Here is a 20,513-nt window from a genome sequence, read left to right on the forward strand (position 1 = left end):
GAGACAGAGCTTCATCCACTTTACCCTGCTTTGATCTCCTTAATGGGGTGCTGGCCTCACTCCAGGTGGGATGTGTCGCCACGGCAACGAGACAAGAGGAGGCTGATAAGACGGGCTCGCTCCGGGCCATTTTGGACTCTCAGACAAAACATACTCCACACACACACTGGCCTCCTTACTGTACAGTACTTTAGAAGTGGCTAAAAGTCAGAGGGAGAGAGAGAGAGAGAGGTTGCAAACTAAGATCAGTACAAGCTGTGGGCATGCATCATTTAGACATGATAATAATATGTATATAAATGTATATACATATGCATATACTGAAAAGGTTTACAGAGCATTAGCTGATTTAAGGGATTGATTCAGCGAGAAATGGCTTAACAGTGGCCACTGGGTAAGTAGCTCTCTACAAAGGGTTTTATTCTCCTCATTTTACACTTGAACACTCTTAACTCTCTCCCAGGTCCTCCTCCTCCTCCTCCTCCTCTCTCCTCTTTTTTTTCCCATCTCCTCTTTGAACTCCCCTGCCCATTTCCTGACCTCTCTCCCTCTTCTGTCTATCTCTCTTCCGCAGTCACTCCTTCAATCTCTCTCAGGAGTGAGGGCTTTCTTTTGATATTCCGCAGGATTAGCTTAGAGCTGTCTGTCTACATGTTTGGATGTGTTTGATATAGGGCCCTTTTCCATACGCTCTTATTGCTGCTGTCACTGGTGTACACACACAGAGCGAGAAAAGTGAATCACTTATTGTCTGGAAGTTTATTCTACTCACTAATTTACAGGCTATTGAAAGAGTTTTAATTATGAGAGGAAGTTTGGTATTTGCCATAGTCCAGCTGGTACAACTGCATTGCATTCTATGTTATTCTAAAGGCTTTCTTGATTGTCCAATGTGTGTGTTTATTTTTGGTTTATCTAATACAGATCACTGAGATCAGAATCTCTTTTTCAATAAAGAACAAAAAAAAAAATCTAATCTCAGTGATCTGTATTAAATTAGTGACCTTATGACCCTACTTCCCAAATGATTTATAACGCTAGTAAATATTGTCCTGGGGAGTTTATGGCCTCGATCTTCAGTTTCAGTTTGTAAATGATGGTCCCATTGAAGTAAAAATAGGTGATAAAACCATTGACTTTAGATAAAAAATTTGCTCGCAGTCTCCTGGTTTCCCAGCTGACGCTAACCAGGAAGTAAGAATATATATCGCCGGTTGCAAAAACAACTCGTTTGAGTGGACGTCTGTGGGGAAAACGAGTCCACTTCGACACTTGATTTACAACATCAGTAAACACTTTCCTGAGGAGTTAATGGTGCCTGTCACTACTTTCAGGACTTCTCCAGTTGCACATGAAATCAATTCTGTTAATTATGTTCCCCCGTTTCGAGTAAAATCGCTGATAAATCATGGCGCAACCGAGCTGGTGTTAATCGAGTGGTGTCTGGTTATAGGACCATGTGTGAGCTTCCTTTTCTTCCGAAGGCTTAAGGTTGACTGGTTACCACTTGGATAAAACATCATCTATTGGTGGCATAGATATTGTGTGACTGACAGCTAGTACTGCCCTAATAGGTGCATGTTGCAGGTATTGGTGGACAAGTTCAAAATCCACCTCCACTGACATCACACCATCTGCCTCTTCTTTCATTTCATCGCGTTCACGGCGTACAGGTGTGGAAATGTTATTCTGTTCCTTAAAAAATATTATTTTCCTTTTCATGACGATTTCGCGGGGACACATGTTAACGGCACGGGATGCTATAGAGGAGGGTTAATGGGCTGCATGTTAAAGCTCATGGGAAATATATCGCCGACGCCCTGGGAGGCTTTCCTCACATTGATGAAGGGGGGGGGGGATGAGAAGAGAAGAAGAAGGAGGGGGTAAAGCAAGGTTCACTGGTTCCCAAACTCCTGTGGAGCTTCAGTAGCCTTGACTGCCACCCTGAAACTCTTCTCACCCCCTCCTGTCTCCCCGTTTTCTTCCCCTTCACTGCCCTCCGTTGCCACTTTCAAGCCTTTCGCCTTTTTTTTTTTTTCTTTTTCAAGACACCCTGCCTCCCCCCCACTTGCACCTAATGGCCTTAAACTCCTCCTTCGTCACATCTCTAGAAATGTATCTGCCTCTTCTTCTCCTCACCTTGTTCATGTTGTAGCTTCTTTCTGTAAAGTACGTGTGTGTGGGGAAGGGAAGGGGGTTTGTTTCTCTAGCTTACCACTCCTGGTTTTACTGTAGGCCAGTGCAATAAATTGCATTAGATCTGTCATCGTCCTTTATGACAGAAGGTCAATATTGACTGTTTTACAAAACCAGCAAGGTGGAAGTGAGATAAAAAAAAGGCACAGAGAGTCAGGCACAGAGGAGAAAGCTGGAGGTGGGAGAGAGAAGAGACGTGAGTGTGTTCTCTGGGGGATTTCTGCTTGTTTGTGTGCCCCTCACTTAACATCACCGAAACTGGCATGTGCTCAAAGTCAACAAAATTAGGAGACTTTCCTCCCCCTCAGAAGAAAAGCTTTTACGCTTCCATTTGTTTATGTATAAACAAAGAAACCCCTCCAAACTACCCCCCCCCCCCCCCGCTTCATCATTCACTGCAGAAAATATGATGCCAAATTCAGAGAGCTTCGGTTAGTGAGGAGAATATCGCAGCCATGTTGAAATCTGTACTCGGAGACACCGAGACTCCCCCAAAAAGTGTTGTCAAAGAACGTCTTTCATTCTGTTTTTGTTTTAAATTTAGACATCACATAAAATAAATGCTAAAATATGCATTTACATATGGCACAGATTGAACACTCTCTCTCTCTAAAAAAAAAAAAAAAGTAGACAGTAAAAAAAGTGGACTGTAATCTTTTCCAAGCTTTTGGAGGAGGGGAGCTGTGGTCTGAGAAAGAAAACTAATCAAACGGAGAAATCTGTCTCTTGAGGCCCACAGTGCCGTCTAGATGCTTAAATCACACACACATGCACACTCAAAGACACAATGCACACACACACACACACACACACTGAGGCCATATGCTGTCAGGCCTGTCGTCTATCTACATCACATACGAGTTTTGGCATGCAGTTTTCCTCTAGGTGACAAAAAGCGCAGTCTTTTGTGCATGAACAACTATTCCTCACTTCCCTCAGTGGGCCTTTTTAGAGGTGCGGGCAACCAAAACCACACACACACACACACACAGGCTCACACAGCTATTCTTTTAAGGACTCTACATTGACATTTACTGGACAACCTAAGCAAAGTGTTATCCTTAACCTGAACCAAAAACCAGTTAATGCTTAACCATAACCTTAACCTAACCATCATTAAATCTTTAGCCAGATTCCCGGAATAAGAATTCTGCCTCATTAGGACCAGTTTTTGGTCTCCATGAGGACTACTAGTCCTGTGAAGCTCAGTGTTTATTGCAGAAAAGGTCATAAAGAGGTTGCAAATACAAGTGTACACAGACAGACAGACACACACACACACACACACACACAAACATAGTCTTTGAAGCACTTTCCTGTCTCGCGCTCGTGTTGAAATTGAAAACAATTTTAAACAATGCATTTAATGTCATGGCCCGCTCATGCTCATGTTTAATCCTGAAGAAAAACAAAACACAGGTGCCTTTTGGCCTGAAGCTGTCGTCAAGGGACTTCCAAATGAAGGCATGAAGCGGAAATATTGCTGAAATGCAGCGCTGTTTGTTTTTCTAGATTGTTAAAGAAAATGGCCATGCCATTACAATTAAGGCATTGTAATTGTTTAAAACAATTAAACCAATGGCTGAGACCTAAAGTTGCCTGCAAGCATACTGTTATGACCCATAGTCCCATTTTATTCTTAAGTGACCTCTAATGGCTGTAGAAATGATGACACGAACAGGTGTCATCAGTACAAAGGGTAAAAAAGTCCCTATTTCAAGAAGTCCAGGTGGATGAATGGATGGATGGACAAAATAAATAGGTTGTTTCCGCTCACAGACTTAGCTGCATGTCTGTGTTTTTCTTTTCATGATAATAAGGGTCTGATAAACTCATGCTGGTAAGCCTGTGACAGTCATATCTAAAGGTAGGGTTTACATTCAAGAACTTGCTGTATAACTTATTAGAAATGTTGTAAAGCTTGATGACTGTACCTGTGGATGTAGAAAAAAAAAATCTCTTGTTGTGACCACAGTAAGGTCAATCGGTTGCTATGTTAGTAGAGAAACCTTCAGGCAGAGTTGGGGTTTCTATATCAACGGTTCTATGCGCTGGACTTAATGATGATGATCTATCTCTGGTCGGATGTTTATGAGCTCCCATCAGTGCCGTTGTCAGTTTACTTAGTGTTTTACAGGCAGCCTCAGCCTTGGCCTAAAAACCAGCTCGGTATTTCTCACGGTTCTGTGGCTTCGGTTAAAGAGGCCAAGAGTAGAGGAACTTCTATGGCTTACCACAGACGTTTATCATGATAGTACAACATCCCTCACAAATTCATGTGTTTTTCTGGTGTGCTGTAGGTGGTAGAGTTAACATCCTCGTGTGCTGCTGCTACTACCACAGGAGAGAAAACAGGCATCCATCAATCAGAACAGGCTGCCTGTTGGTTTCATTGTGTTTGAGTATTTCCAAAACCACCAGTGGTTGGCAGGAATATTTGAGGTCGGGGGTTGGGGGTAGAGCGACCACTGTTTCTGCCCTGCATTGTTTACCTGCGCAAAATGTTTTACTTTTTCCAAACAGGAAAGTCTAATCAAAGCAGTGAGTGGATTGGTTTTTAAATACGTCTGCAGGAAATGGCTAAGCCTACATATGTTTTGGTAACAACATATGATTTGGGGGTTAAAAAAGAGAGAGACGGTGGCATCAGTTTGAGTTAACAACTCAAGATCTGATGATGTTAAGTCTAGCTCTTGATTAGCAAACACTTCAAGACACATGTGCCCACCTTTGCTTGACATGGCCTTTGTTCACGGATCAACTTTTTTGATTGGTTAGAGCAGAACGTTAATGGTCAGTGTTTTGGTTGATGGTGTTCACTGAAGGGATCCCTGTCTTACTTTTTCAGCGGAGGTCATGGACAGGTCAGAGTAGTGCGGGGTCAGAAAGTAGTCCTCTCTCCCTGCTGTGTCCTCAGCCATGTGTAGAATGTGGGTCATCTTCAAAGAGGCCGAAGTATAAGCCTTCAACACAAAGCATCTGCAACAGTAGGGTGAACTCCAGCTTCAGTCGGAGGACCAACATGGGAAAATGGGTGGCTGATTAGGTTCAGTGGTTTACAACTACAACACTGAACTCCAAACGTATTCACTTAGAACAGGTCAGAAAGAAAGTAGGTTGTGCAATGTGTGTATGTACTACAGACTTGTAGATATGTGCACTGGCCTTGTGGTATGAAAATTAGTTCTGTGCATGATTTCATTCCATTCTTACATCATCAAGTTCCCATTTGTGGCCTGGGATTCAAGCAAAAAACAAAGGTTGGCTCTGCTGGTGCATTTTTACCAGTCGCCCAAATGTATGAATTAAATTATTAGTGCAGTAAACAACAATGCATGTCCTCATTTCCCTGGCAGCACTGGATCTGTGTTTACATTGCATTTGCAGTTGATTAATCAGTGAAGGATGGTTGCAAGTGAGGCAATGTGTTTAGTTTAGGATTTAGCATGCGTTTGCTCATGGACACTTCCTCCAACGGGAATTTCTGCTATTTTAAGCTGCCGTAATGTACAGTATTTATATCTGTTTGACACCATTACTCATTGGAGGAGTCTGGCCAGTAAACTGTCAGTGTTGCACTACCTACTGTTTATGAGTTAGTGGTGATACAGGTCATGGCAGGTCAGTAACAGGCAAGCTACTTAAACATGTAATTATTTACTCATCACCTAACTATCACTGAAAATTACTTAAACTACTTATCGTCAAAAGTAATAATTGAATCACTATAATCTTTTTCAACAACTCTGTTTCCACATCTAAATATCAATCACTCAGATCGCATTTGGAGCTGCTCTGGGCGGCATCAGGCCACGTTCTTTAATGTGCACAGGAAGTACAAACTGGTTCATACGGTTCTCAGATAATTTCAGCTGGTTTTGTCCTCAACGTCTGAAATTTTAGCAAAGCCCATAAAAATATTTTACGAGTGCAACAACTTGGGTGACTTGGAACACATCGAGCAGGAAACACAGTCCATGTTGTTTTGATTTAATCGTCTTTCGATTTCTGGCAGCCGTTTGAAAATAGTTTTTCAAACAGTTGAAGAATGTGAGGAGTTTCTTGAAATATAAATGTTTATGAATGTACTTTAATCTAACAGTTAAAATATTTATTGTGCATTTATTATTAATAAGAAGTAGTTTGTCGTGCTAACACTAACAGTATCTTTAATAATAGTATTATTTATTATAATAATGCACTTTTATTTGTGTAGCACTTTTCAAAAATACAGTTACAAAGCAATTGAATGCAGACAATAAACTGTAAAAGGATTTGAATGCTAAAATGTGTGCACTTCAGTCCTGTGAAAGCACACAAGACATCTTTAAAAGATAGTTAAAAGAGGATAAAGAGCTCTCCAATATGGATTTCCTCAAGTTCCATATAGTGGATTCTCTAACAGAGAAGGCCCACTCACTCCTGGACTTCAGCCGAGGTTTGAGGAATGACAAGCAAGTCTTTGGTTGGCACCAAACACCCAGGTTACGACTGGGTATTTGGTGTTTAAAGATCATTTGGTGCATGTCCAGTACAGGGCCTTAAAGGTCAACAATAAAAACTTAATATCAGATCTAAAAAGACTCTTTTCAGGCACTTGAACAGGGAGCTAATTTAGTCCAAAATTAAGGAAATTAACGTATAGATGACAGTTTCAAGGTTTGTCCTGGATAGAATAGTTTTCTGACCGGGATGAAAGCAAGACTGGATAGTTGAATTTACATGTTGAGATTAAGGTGATTGGGTTAGGGTTAGGGTTAGTACAAGGCTTCTTCTTAAGGCACTTTTGCAGTTTATCTAAAGAGTTTGAATGTCTATTCCTCTAGGGTTAGAGGGTAGAGGGTAACCCTAACCCTCTACCCTTGTGCAGACGTTTGCTGCCACAGGCCAAGAAGATGTGTTGGGCAGCACACAGAGTTACAAAACCATTCCATTCCAAGTTGTCAAAGTAACACATGGTACCTGGGATCAGGGCCTAAGGAATTCACTGTTATTTTAACCACTTATTGATAAAAAAAAATCCCAGTGAATTTAACGTCTGGTTATGTCTGTAAGTAATGTGTCAGCGCTCGACTCTTTGGAAACTCCATTAGTCCTAGTCATGAGCCATTTCCAATTCCAGACAACAGACTCGGACTAGAAAAATGCGTCAAATGCATTTCACAGTGTCTTGGTCTCTGCAAGCGATGTCATTCGTAATTACATCCTTTAATAAAACCACAGTTTGGGTCATACTTATTTCTTACCCTCTCTGCTTGGACGCATCTGGAGCCCACGCTTCTTACCCTCTATCGCGTCTCCTGTCTGTTGCTATTGGACTTCAATCAGAGGTAGTGGGGGAAATGATATTTACATCAGCTAATGGACCCGAATCCCCAACATCTTCTTGCGACATACAGTGTTTTGACAGTGACCTCACACATGTGAAAAACAAAAACAGAAGTTTGGCCGGGGGAAAAAGCTTTCCCCCCCCCCTCCTTCCATTTGCAATGCTTTTGTAATAAGTGTGGTTTCACTTGCTAATTCATCTCACTTCTGCGTCGCCAAGCGCAAGCCAGTTAGCATCCATTCCACACCGTCTCCCATGCGCTGCCACTAACTGATCATGCGGCCTCCCTGAGGTTTATAGAGTACAGTGTTATATCATTAAGTCTGTGTGCAGACCACACAGAGACGACAAGGGTGTCTGTGTCCTCATTAAAACTCTGCCTGGGCAAACCAGAGACAGCCAATATACACAGCAGATAAGACAGTTAGCAGCTCGCTCAGATTTACAGCCGCTGCCTCGGGGAGCGAGAGGGAGAATATGGGTTCACATATTGTTTAATGTCTGGCAGCCAGATGAACAAACTGAGAGCAATCAGTGATTTTAAAAAGGATATATAAAGAGAGACCGGGTGTGTAGATGACAGCGCTGATATTGGCTGGACAGCTGTGAGCGAGAGTGAAAGGCCAGAGGTGATACAAGGATTGCTGGTAAAAGAGATGGATGGAGTGAGAACAGATGCAAGATGAAGAAAACAAGACAGGTAGAAATGTGAAAAGGAGTTCTTGAAACAAACTGTTTAAAAAAAAAAAAAAGAAAAAAGGGGGATATTATGTCCAGACTGTGTCACATTAATGTGCGGTGGCTGTTTCAGCAACGAAAAGTACACTCTACACCTCGTCAATCAGCGAGCCACGTCATCGGTGTGGCTGAGAAATGCACTCGGGGAAAACGGCGAACCCTGAAATACGACAACGCTGCGTCATTAGCGAACCCCAGTTTTACACCGAATGTCAACGTTTCCTGTCAACACCAGGAATCAGCCTCCCCATAACCTCGGCTCGATCTCTCACCTCGTTCACATAAATAACGCTGCCTCAAGAAGCAGAGGTCAACTTTGTCCAATCCACTCCGCTCTCTCTCTTTTGTCTGCCGCTGATTTACATCAACTGTATTAAAAAGCCCGGGCATCCCCGCGCTAGGAAAACAGAGTGTCTTAATTTCTTTGAGTAAATTTTAAGTGCCATGGTGCTTGTTTGGCGTGTTCAGTGTCAGGTTTTGCAGACTCCCCAGTGTGCAGGCCCACCTAGTGTGACACTGCACCTCGTAAAGAAATCAAGCCAGAGTTTTGAGGAAAGGCTTTCTTCCCCGAGTGAGTGTTGGGTTTCACTACCAGTCTGTGGATTCAGTCACCGCACAACAAGCACTGCTAACTAAGACAGGGCAATTTGGCCACCTGAAAGAGGATACACACACACACACACACACACACACACACACACACCCTTACATACACCCCTACACACACTGCAATGTTCCTCTGCTTTCAATCACACACATTCTGTGCAAACGCCACGCATTTAGTCTCACGTATTTCTTTTTTTTTCCCTTTAAGTCAACATCTGCTCTTTGAGATCATGCTGCTTTAGTTCAAACATTTTTGAGGTTAAAAAAGTGTCACTGTGAACTTATGTGGATTTAAAACATACATTTTTCTTTGGAAAGGCATGTATGGTTTTTCTTTCTTTTTTTGGCCTGCTAATATGTCTTAAAAATTAACATTAAGTACACAAAGATATTCCCATATGTTTCTTTACTCTCTCTCGCGCTCAGACACATACACACACACACTTCCCAGCAAGATTTCCCAGAGGGCTTTTCTCCTCCAAGATACTGGCACTTGTGAGAAAACCACAAACATCACAAACATGAACGCCAACCACATCAGTTGTGCAGAATATTATTGTGTTTGAACTGTGAATAGAAACGCCAGAGGACCATGGTTTTTTCTCTAATGTCAGGTTAAATGGATGCACTAGCGCCGCGCCATCGTCTGTTCTTTCTTGTATTGCACTGATCCCAGAAGGACAAACATCGCTGAGTCCAACGTTCCCTTTACTTTGACCACTATGTTCTACTTTGGAAAACCAAAAAACATGACAATATTTCACCCGATGTGTCCTGTTCTGTGAGCACCAGAAGAGGTGTGAGTGTGGCGATCATGTTTCTTTCGCTTCTTCGCTCCGCAGGCATCTGCTGCACTGATGTTGAGCAATGCCTAGCATCTCCAGAGGCAGTTTGCTGTAGGTGATCCTGCACCTCTGACCTGATGAAGGCCTGAGCATGTCGGTCTCCTTTTTGAAGTGTGTTTGCCTTCAAATGCATCCGTTTACCTCCAGTGACAATATATGTTAAGGCACTAGAATCACTGTTGATTTAGTATTCAACAGATTTTCACGAGGCAAGTCTTAACCTGCAGCACTGAGTCAACAGAAAGTGAGTAAGAATGAAAAGGGAAATTAGCTACAGTTCACACGTTAAAAAAAAAAATCATTGACACATCCCACTTAAAACAACTACTTGTGACTTGATGTTGATACATGTGCCAGGGACTCGAAAAACAAGACTTGAAAAGGACCTCAATTGAAGAATCAGACATGGGAATTGATCGTATTCAAATAATACCCAACCCGACTCCTTAACATTTTTGATACACTCTTAGAAATAAGGGTTCCAAAAGTGTCCTTCTACAAGGGCTGAGGTTCTATCTAGAACCATTTGCTTCTGAAAAACCCTTTCCCCGAAGAAAGGGTTTTTCAAGGGTTCTTGGTCACAGTAATGGTTCCCGTAAGAACCATTCTGATCCAGAGAACCCTTTAAAACCCCTTTCGTGAATAAAGGGTTTAAAAGGGTTCCACCAAGAACCCTTTAACAGTTCCAAGTGGAACCTATTTAAAAAGGTTCTACCTGGAGCCGAAAAGGGTTCTTCTATGAGGACAAGCCGAAGAACCTTATTTGGTTCTACTTAGCACTTTTATTATTTAAGAGTGTAAATAAAGAGGGACTGGTTCCAGAATTTCCACTTCTCTTTTGCACAAAATGTTTAAATCCACTCCGACTTGTTTTTACAATGGATTGGATTATCTAGTTATTTGCAAGTTTGTTTGCCTTAATGTCTACTAGGAAATGTTCCTTACCTTGTCTTAATTAGCAATCTTTTCATACTTGGGGTTATGTTTAACTAAGATAAGGGACACTCAAGACACTTAGCTCTTAAGTCTCGATACAAAAACATCTTATTGAAGCCTTTTGGGGGGTGGGTGATGGCTTGCATGATGGTACACTGTTAGTGTTATCTGGTGACAAATGATTTACACTTAAAAGTTCAGGTTTCTCAGCCCCAATGACAATAGGGTTTCACTTAATGTTCTCATTGAACACAATGCAAATCTGTAGTCCCATCAGACTTCCCGTGAGACTCCCTCCTGTGATGCAAATAATATAAACCAGAAGAGCACATTTACACCTACAGCGATGATGACAAGTTTGAAGAAGTGCCATCATCACTGGGCAAAAATGTCATTGAATGTGAAGAACACGTAAGATTTTACAGCCATGTTAGTGTTCCTGTCAGAGTGTAGGTACCACCGTTTGTTGGATTAGTTAGGAAGTCATTTTAGTTTAAGATTCTGTTCATTTGTCCAAACACTACAGGTGGTACATGGTGGTGCATGATTGGTCACTCTAAGATTAGTGGACTTTGTATATAGTATTGCCCCTTATCCAAATTAAGTAAATAAACAAGCAAAATCAACTTTTTCATTTAAATCCTTATATTTGGGACTCTGGAGGTCCTATCATTTGCCAAATTGTGGAAAAAAAATGACTCACTCATGTTTTTGTGGTCCTCCTCAGTCTAAGTACTGGAGATGAAACACGCGATGTTGACTTCCGCGCTCACTGGGACGAAACAATGCGCTAAATTCCTGGAATTGTTGTCTCCCGGGCGCTCCGCTTTGTCCGTAAAAAAACACGCGAGAGTGTTGACGAGGGCAACGGTATCCAAGATGTTGGCGAAAAGTTCTATTCTTGTCTCCACAGTGCAGCACAGAGTTCTACACAAACTTCCAGCCCCAGAGGATTTATCTGTCCAGTGGATACATGTTATATATGACGGCAATGTGCCTGCTAGAACCTGCAAATTATGACTTTTCCAAATGCTAACAACTGCTGTTAGCTCCCAGTAGCCTCTGTGGCTGATGTTATTTCCTGTCCGTTAATTTTCGTTTGACTTTTTTTTAAGGTGGACCTAAAGAGATACTACTAAACGGAGCGTTCTGAACAGGGCTGTTTTGGCAGGGTGATTGAACTGCTGTGGTGCTTCATCTTTATGGTATTTTGACCAAAGCATGTCACAGACATGTTCATTAGGACACCGGGGAACTCGTTTAACTTGGAGAAATGGGGTATAATATGTCCCCTTTAATTATTTTTAAATGCTTGAACACATAAACTTTTAGCTTCAAACCTGATAGTTCATCCTTTTGGCTGATGACTTAATATTGCACCAGCCTCGGCAGTTGTCCTCCAATTGTGATTCATGTTACATCGGCTGTTTGAAGCATGAATGGGAATTCTTCTGCTGGAACTGTCGGCCACTCAAAGAGAGGCACACCTAAGATAAATATTTTGTGCAGTATATGTCTACCAATTCCTGTTCGACCGAAAATGATTTCGCCACCTTCAAACGATTTCATTAGAAAACGATGACTGGATTGTTTTTTCAGTGTTTGGCAAACATTCATTTCAAGACTGTGTATCTTTTTCCTCTCAGATTCAGGACCTTGTGTCATCTGTGTCCAGAAATGAGTCAGGAAATTATCTTTGTTGCTCGCTCATCTCTGGGGAAATCAGCAGATTTTAGTGAATAATTAAATCTGTTTTTAATTAAATTAAAGGCCACAGTTTTTTGCAAGCGTGTCTAAGGGGATATTATTTATCTTCTGTTCTCAAGATTGCAATGATAAATGATTGTTCACAGAAAACTTAAGATTGGAAAATGTTACTGTAGAATGACTTTTTAACATGAAACACAGCAGGTTCCCAGCTTCATCATTTACTCGTCATTGGGTGGGTCCGTTATTCCAGCCAGGCTTTCAGTCAGACATTTATCATCTATTAAAATAAATGAAAGGTTTCTGGAACAGACGTTTGTGGGTGTTCATAGAAAAGATTGATCGCATTAGAATTATTCAGACTCCTGTAACTGCAAACCAAAATGGCACCTCTTACCCTTTACATGTAGCAGGAGGGAACTTCATTGTTATGTATATATAATATAAATGCATTTTTCTAGCAACATAGCAACTAGGAAATGTGTTCCTTTCCCTTGGCTTTCGGAGGATTTCCACTCACTCAAGCTGTGTTAGCCAACCACGCATGCAGTTGATACAGATGTCAGCAATAAATGATTTTACTGTATTTATCTTGATCTCATCTTTTTGGCCTGATCTCATTAGAGTAAAGCTCAATTATTTTATAGCTTCCTACTATAATATCATGTCTCAAGGCTCTCGTTTGAGTGAAAGCTATAGTGGCTCTAGTTGCGTGCAGAGGATGAGAATACCTGCTAAGTAAACACTCTAATAAACTAAATAGCTTAAGTAATCTTTTGTATGTGTGTGTGTTGTTACGTGGCCCATCAATCAGGTTGAAAGTTACTCCACAACACCAACAAAAGCACACAGAATGACTTATTACTTGAACTTCCCACCTGCCTTTAAATAAGTGGATCAGGTTTTTGTAAGTGTGGTTTGCACGAGGTATTGATGTTTAATCAACAATGGCCTCGCTGCGTGTTTCCACTGATTCCGGGTACTAAAGGCTCTTACTGAAAACAGGGATGCCGGCCAGAACAGGAGGGAAAACCATGGATGTATTATATGAACTGGATAGAGCACCGTCCCTTCGCTTCCGTTCATTCCTATGAAGCTGCTCACCCAGCGCATATGCCAAAAAGGTTTTTGACTTCTGCGTTTATTTCCGGGTTATGGGGCCCATAGAGCATGTGCAGTAGTGTCACTAACATATAAAGATGTCTCGAGGTGTCCTGTGGACACGTTTACAGGCGTCTCTTTTACTATTGCGGTCAGTGGGAAAATTGCTTTTTGGGCTTTTATGGGGTTTCTGTTGCAGTACCCACAGTGGCCACCATGTAATAATTGTCTTCAAGGCAGAGGGGGCGGTTGCTCTATCCAGTTCATATAATACATCCATGGGGAAAACTGATTTAAATGACTTAACTGAAGTCTCTTATAAAATATATGTGTGCTTGAGATATCTTAAGAATCTGTATGCTGGTTGCTGTTGGACAGCCTTTTCTGTCTGGAAACTGAAGTATGGAAACCATAAACTACTTTGCACCAAAGTCGATGGAGGAAATTAGAGATTCACTGAGATCGCTGCACACAGGAGGTGTTTCCACCATCGGTAAGTTCCAACACGTTGTTGTAGTGGCGAACATACACTTAATTCCAAAGCCACTGAAAGTCTTCAGCTCTAGTAAGGTTCTAATGAGCTTGACTCGAAGGTACAGTCTTAATTCATCAATCACAAAGGCAAGAGATAGTGGTGTGAAGGGTTTGCACATTTATACCCACTTGCTGTACATCCAAGTTCCATTCCTGTCCTTCCCTATCTTATCTAGGATCAACAATGTATAGAAATATCACATAGTGACCTGACGATCAAAAAAACATATTGCACCAAAAGTAGTACAGCTAAAACCGACACATTCCCAAACTGCAGAACATATCTCCCAATCCCTCTTTCTATCATAGCCTTTAAAGGTATCTTATAGGTAAGTGTCCATGGTACCTTCTATCTAACGAACAAAAAATAACAACAAAAGGGCCACAAAGCCACATTCCTTTCCTTGCGAGACTATTTAATCAAAGGCTTGAGGCCAACATTTGACATTAACTGTTCACAAATCACACTGTAACAAGTAATCCTGCGCCAACCACCCGAACTGACCCCAAACTAAACCTAACCCCACACTGGCTCCTACAGTTGTCTTGTGTCTTTTTGGAAATCCATCATTCCAACTTGCCTAAGTGACAATGAAGGCAGAGGAGTAGAGTAGACCAGCAGCTGCTGTGTCCTGCGAGCTAAAAGCCCTGATTTTCTCTGTGGACTTTGATGTAGGGGGAGTTACCTGATTCTACACTTCAGTTTCTTCAGACAACACGGCAACCACAAGAGCCATGCTTGATCTAATTTGCATCGCGATTAACAGGTAACACTATGCATCTCGCTGTTAGTTTTCCTGTGAAGTAAAGGTCAACAGGAAACTGGTTCAATACGCACTAGCTTACAGAGGGATACAGCCAATAAATTGATTTTCTCCTCCGCATGCGTCCACCGCCTTAGTCGGACTACGCTCTTAGCTTGATTAAACTACGCATGTACTCAGTGAGCGCAAAATAATGTCTCCAAAATGGCTCCACTGCTTCAGTGGTGTTCAACAAGAGATCAGTTATTCCCTGGATCCCACTTTTTCACAAAAGGACGCATGGCACTGAGTATACAATATGACCGGCAGACAAATTGTGTGATTATATCTAATTGCAGGGTTCTCTCTTACAAAACCACATATACAATCCTATTGGCAGGATGTGTCACACTGTGATTATGGTTTAGGGCTGAACCTCCTGCTGGGAAGGAGAGGCGGTAGATCATTATGATGCAATATTACAGCATATGTAAAGGAAAGTGGTGAGTTGGGGGAATATTTATGTGTGAAGGGGACTTTGCTTTGATACATCTCTGCACAATATGTCACTCGGTGGATTATATTGTCAGCAGCTTTGCTCTTTGCCCAATCGACTGAAAGCGACTGTATGTGGGGCTTTGTAGTGAGTGAATAGCGTTTCTCCGCGGGGAGGAGCGCGTGTTGGTGTGTTGAACCTGCCTCTCTTACCTTGTGGGTTAATTTCCATGCTTTAGATGACTTGAAGCAAAACACACACGCACCTATTGAATGCTGTGTCAACATGTTTAAACAAAATACGTGGTTATACATCTCCTCTTGGTGCTACATAAACAGCACAATTAGTTAACTAAGTGCTCGAGGTGGAGCCTTAGAAGAAGAAGAAGAAGGAAAAAAAAAGTGCAATGTTTACAGAGCCAGTTATGAATCAAGAGGTTTGTGATGCAATTGTAAGTCGTGTTACATTTTATGGGTAAGGCCCTTTTGATGTGAGAGTAAATACTTGTGCGGTGAGTTCATTCAGGGCATGCCTAACAGTATTCCGTGTTGATTCAGACTCAGGCTATTGATACAAACAAAGACTAATTCATAACTGTAATGAAATCCGTATAATCTCCTAATATTTTCAGACAAAGAGGCAAGCCGTGCTGCCGAACTGCGTCCTTGGAAAAAGTCACCGCGAGTGTCAACTTGTCTTAAGTGTTAACCACTGTCTGAGACAAAATGGAACACGTGTTTTTTTTGTTTTTTTTTCTACCAAAACAAAGGTGGTTTGGGCTAAATACCAGTGTTGCCATGCTAACAAGGACAATGCTAACCCATTGACATGTTTACCATCACAGTCCCATGTGCTTGAATGCTCCCATTGACGAGTAAACACGTAGAGAGGAAAAGTTACAGGCTCTGAAGGCATTTGGATTTATCATCTGTGGAATATGAAAACAGTATATTTATAACATGTCAAGGCAATCAAATATCCTAGGTCAGGGATATTTTTACCCAACACTACCATGCTTTTAGCTATGCAGAGACAAGCAAGTCTAAATAATCATTTCCATCAAGTTTTTCCCCTTTCTCTGGATTATCCAAACTGCGCGTTGTCAACAGTTTCCAAAGTCTAGGGACTATTTCGTTGGTGGAAATCCAGTAACAGCATCTGTGATCTGCTGAATCTAGGTTTTTGTTTTTTTTTAAATGGTCCAGGTGTATGGGCTGTTAAATCGGCTGGCGTTTATCTAAGCCCTACAATGCGCTAATTAATGTGAGGTCAGCCCTCAGGTCAGAGGTCAGTGTTTGCGAGGAGTCGTGCACGCTGATAAGTAAAGTGGATGTGTTTGTGTTTGTGCTTATAAGGATGCCTGTGTGGCCCCGGATGGGAGAGTTGTGACAGGCCCACAATGGAAGGTATACACAGATAAGACGCTGTGCGTAAAGGAGAGTGACGAACGGCGGATTCCCAAACACGGGAGAGATGTTCTCGCTGGAGATAAAAGCGCTAAAAGCATCCGCAGCAAATACCATTCATTAAATGGCTTGACATTTAGGTTTGGATAAGATTTTGCTTTGTATTCAAAGTGAGGAATTGTACCTCTCTTGAGTATTATTTAGACAGACTAAGACAAACAAAATTGATGCAGTTTGAAGATTATGTTAAACAATGAGATTAGACTGGAGCGCAGGGTTTTTCCCGTCTCTGACCAACAGCTTCCATCATTCATTCCCTTACCTTAAAGCAGAAGTTGTATCATACTTTAATTTAAAGGTGCCATATGTAAGAATGTGGCCAAAAACGGTTACTACATTCAAATTCAAAATACCGAGGTCTTTTAGGTTTTGTTTTCTAACGTAGCTGGCAACCCGTGTTTGCTCGGCAGCTGAGACTCTACTGACTGCAATGATTGGTAGATGGCGGTAGGTGGCGCCACATGCCAAAACATGATTTCAAAACATAAACATGATTTACAGTCTGCAAAATATTTGTTTTAATGCAAATATTTTGTCTGTACTGTTGTTGTTGGTGAGTTCAGTTTGTTATATGAACATTATTCCTGAGTCTCTGTGACATATTAGGAGGATTTTATGGCCAGTTGCTTTAGATTTATTACATAATGCACCTTTAACTATGTGGGAAAATTCCATTCTTTCTGTCTGACTGTTTTGTTTTATGCTAAATAACTTCACTATAACCACTTTTATATCTAATTTGCTGTCCAGAAGTTTGACTAAACCCACTCTACAACTGGTCAACAAAGTTAGCAACTTAGCTGGTTAGCATGTTGAAGCTTTTCACGGCTAATAAGTCATATTAACGCTTCTATCTTGTGGTATTCGTGACCTCAGGCCTCTGGTATGTTGGTTGTTCATACAGAGTTTGTCTCTGGAGGTGAGTAATATGCATAAAAATGCATAAAAGCTACCCACCTGCTACCTTACAAGTTTAAAATTGCTCAATGTGATTCCACATCATCGCCAACCCACTTGCAAGCGCCTCCAGTTGAACAGTCAGCGGTTTGCGTTGTAGATAAAAGGAGCATGTGCGGTTCTGCAGCATTTCAGTTTCAGACACGCAAAATGTTAATCACACCACCATCTATGCATCTGAAAAGAAATGTAAATTCATATTTGCATGCCCAAACACATCCAGCTACTGAGTTGAGCTGGGTTCAATTCCCAGAACAGCAGCACTATAAGGGTCACGTTGTTTAACAATGACTAAACTATCTCAATTCATCACATAAACGACTTTTCAAACCTGAACCCAGTCTTCTGTTACTGCAGAGAAGAGAGAGTTAAGTTGAGAAAATGCCCTTAAGGTTGCGATTTGTCCGTTTCTGCCGCACGACTTCCTGAACATGTGTTCATTTAGTCTTCATCCCAACATAGTACAATATGATCAATGCTGACAGGAGTAGCCTTTGGTCCAGTTAAAGTATTCTTCACTCTCTCGCTCTTTCCTCTCATTTCTCTTCCTCGCTGACTAAAACAGGCTTATGACCTCTTTGAACTGCTTGACTGAGAGAACTTACTGGAACTGACCAAATGAGATAAACTGACAGGAGAAGGAGAAGAGCGGCAGGGGGGAGTGGAGAGCAACCGTTTTCTCGTCAGGAAAGGCACGGTATACGCATAAGAGGAGAAGGGGGAAGCCGTTTTCTTGCTTGTTAGAGCACTTGAACAGGGTCTCACTTCATCCAAACGTGTCAGCTCAATTATTAATTCTAATAAGAGAGCAGGATGGAAGAGGAGGAGGAGGAGGTTGGAAGGGTAATGGAGGTCAGGTGGACGGATCGCTGCTGCTGTCCGGCACGCTCCTCACAGCTGGGCAGGGTCAGCGTTTGTGAAACTGATTGGTTGATGCTTTATAAAAACCCACTATCAGGAGTGAGCAAAGTCATCTGCGCGACAACCGGGGGGGGCCAAACGGCTGTCAGTTTTTTCCGCGAGGAATGCAATGACGTTTGATGAATGGTCGCCAAAACAGAAAGCGATGCTTTGTCCCTGGGATTTAACGGAATACAAAGATTCTTTCTTCTTCTCTCGCGCGACAGAGGAAATCTGACTTTGGCCGGGGGAATTCTATAAATCATTGAATGTGTGCGACTGCAAAAAAAAAAATCATAGTAATTTCTCAATGGTTTACACACACACATGCCTGATCCTGATCCTCGCAAAACAAAGAATGGTTAATTTTTCTAAGCCCTAATCTCCGCAGACACACGCATTTGCACGTACATTATGGGCCTTAAAAGACCTGGCACACCTGACTTCATAAACATCGCCACGGATGTGTGAATGTGCACACGCGTACAGTATACAACTCGCTTCACGTGGTGTTTAACTGTGCGTGTTATCAGAGCACATTATCGGGGACAAGTCGTGAAGGTTAATTCCTGGATGAATTATACCAGATTTGTGAGGAGATTAGCTCTGATAACACACACACACACCAAGAGGCGACCTTTTTTTACAAAGTGGAAAGGAGAAGGGAGAGAGAGACAAAGAATGGCTAATTCAGTGCCAGGTGATAAAAGAGGATTTTTATGATGTGGAATGTGCCGCTGTTACATTATACAGTTACACTATGTGACTTTCCTCCTCACGTGCTCTTTCACATGCTCGCTGTTATTTCTCTAAAGGAAAATCATTGATAGTTTGTGTGTGTGTGTGTGTGTGTGTGTGTGTGTTGTTGTATGGGCGTCTTTGTTAGGACCGCACATCTTGTAAACCATAGGGTGTGAGGACATCTTAGCTGGTCCTCGTGTTCTGTCATCCCTTTCCACTTGCCTAGATTATTGCAATGTCCTTTATACGGGGGACAAATCGAGCAATAATTAATTGCCTCCGGCTCGGTCAAAACGCTGCCGCTCGTCTGCTGACGTGGACTAGGAAGGCACGAAAACATTACACCGATTGTGTCTTCCCTGCGCTGGCTTCCTGTCTGATACGGGTTGGTTTTAAATTTATTTGCCTTTAAATGCCTTAATAATCTTGCCCTTTCTTTATCTTTGTGGTCTGCTCCAGCCTGATGTTCCCTCAAGGTCACTAAGATCTGCAGATCAGCTGCTCTTAGTTGTCCCAAAATCGAGGTTGAAGCTTATTTAGACCGGCTTTTAACTGAGTGAGTGTTTTTGCCTTTTATATATTTATATATATTATTGTTTTTAAATACTTCTTTTATTGTATTGTATGCACTGCACTTTAAAAATGTGCTTAATAATAAATAAAATTGGATCGGATTAGATCCCTTATAATTGTTTTTTGACCTGATTTTAGGGTTAGGATGAAAACTGGGTTTAGGTTAGGGTTAGGCTTTTCATTGTGATAGTTAAGGTTAGGTTAAGCAGCTAGGGAATAATACTGTAAGTGCTCTCACTACACTCTTAGAAATAAGGATTCTTCTTCAAGGGCTGAGAAGCAGACGGTTCTACCTGGAACCGTCTGCTTCTGAAAAACCCTTCTGGTACTTGATAACACTAATGGTTCCAGTAAGAACCATTTTGGTCCAGAGAACCCTTTAAAACCCCTTGCCTGAATAAAGGGTTTTAAAAGGGTTCTTGGTGGAACCCTCCAAAAGGGGGGTGTGTGTGTGCGTGCTTTTGCTTGTATTTGACATGGTCAACTTTATTAACCCAGAGGGATAACCTGTGGTACAGCCAGCACACTCTTAGAAATAAAAATGCTAAGTAGAACCATATAAGGTTCTTCGGCTTGTCCTCATAGGAGAACCCTTTTTGGCTCCAGGTAGAACCTTTTCATAAAGGTTCCACCAAGAACCCTTTT

The sequence above is a fragment of the Microchirus variegatus genome (genome assembly GCF_963457635.1).
Source record: "Microchirus variegatus genome assembly, chromosome: 12".
Classification (NCBI taxonomy): domain Eukaryota; kingdom Metazoa; phylum Chordata; class Actinopteri; order Pleuronectiformes; family Soleidae; genus Microchirus; species Microchirus variegatus.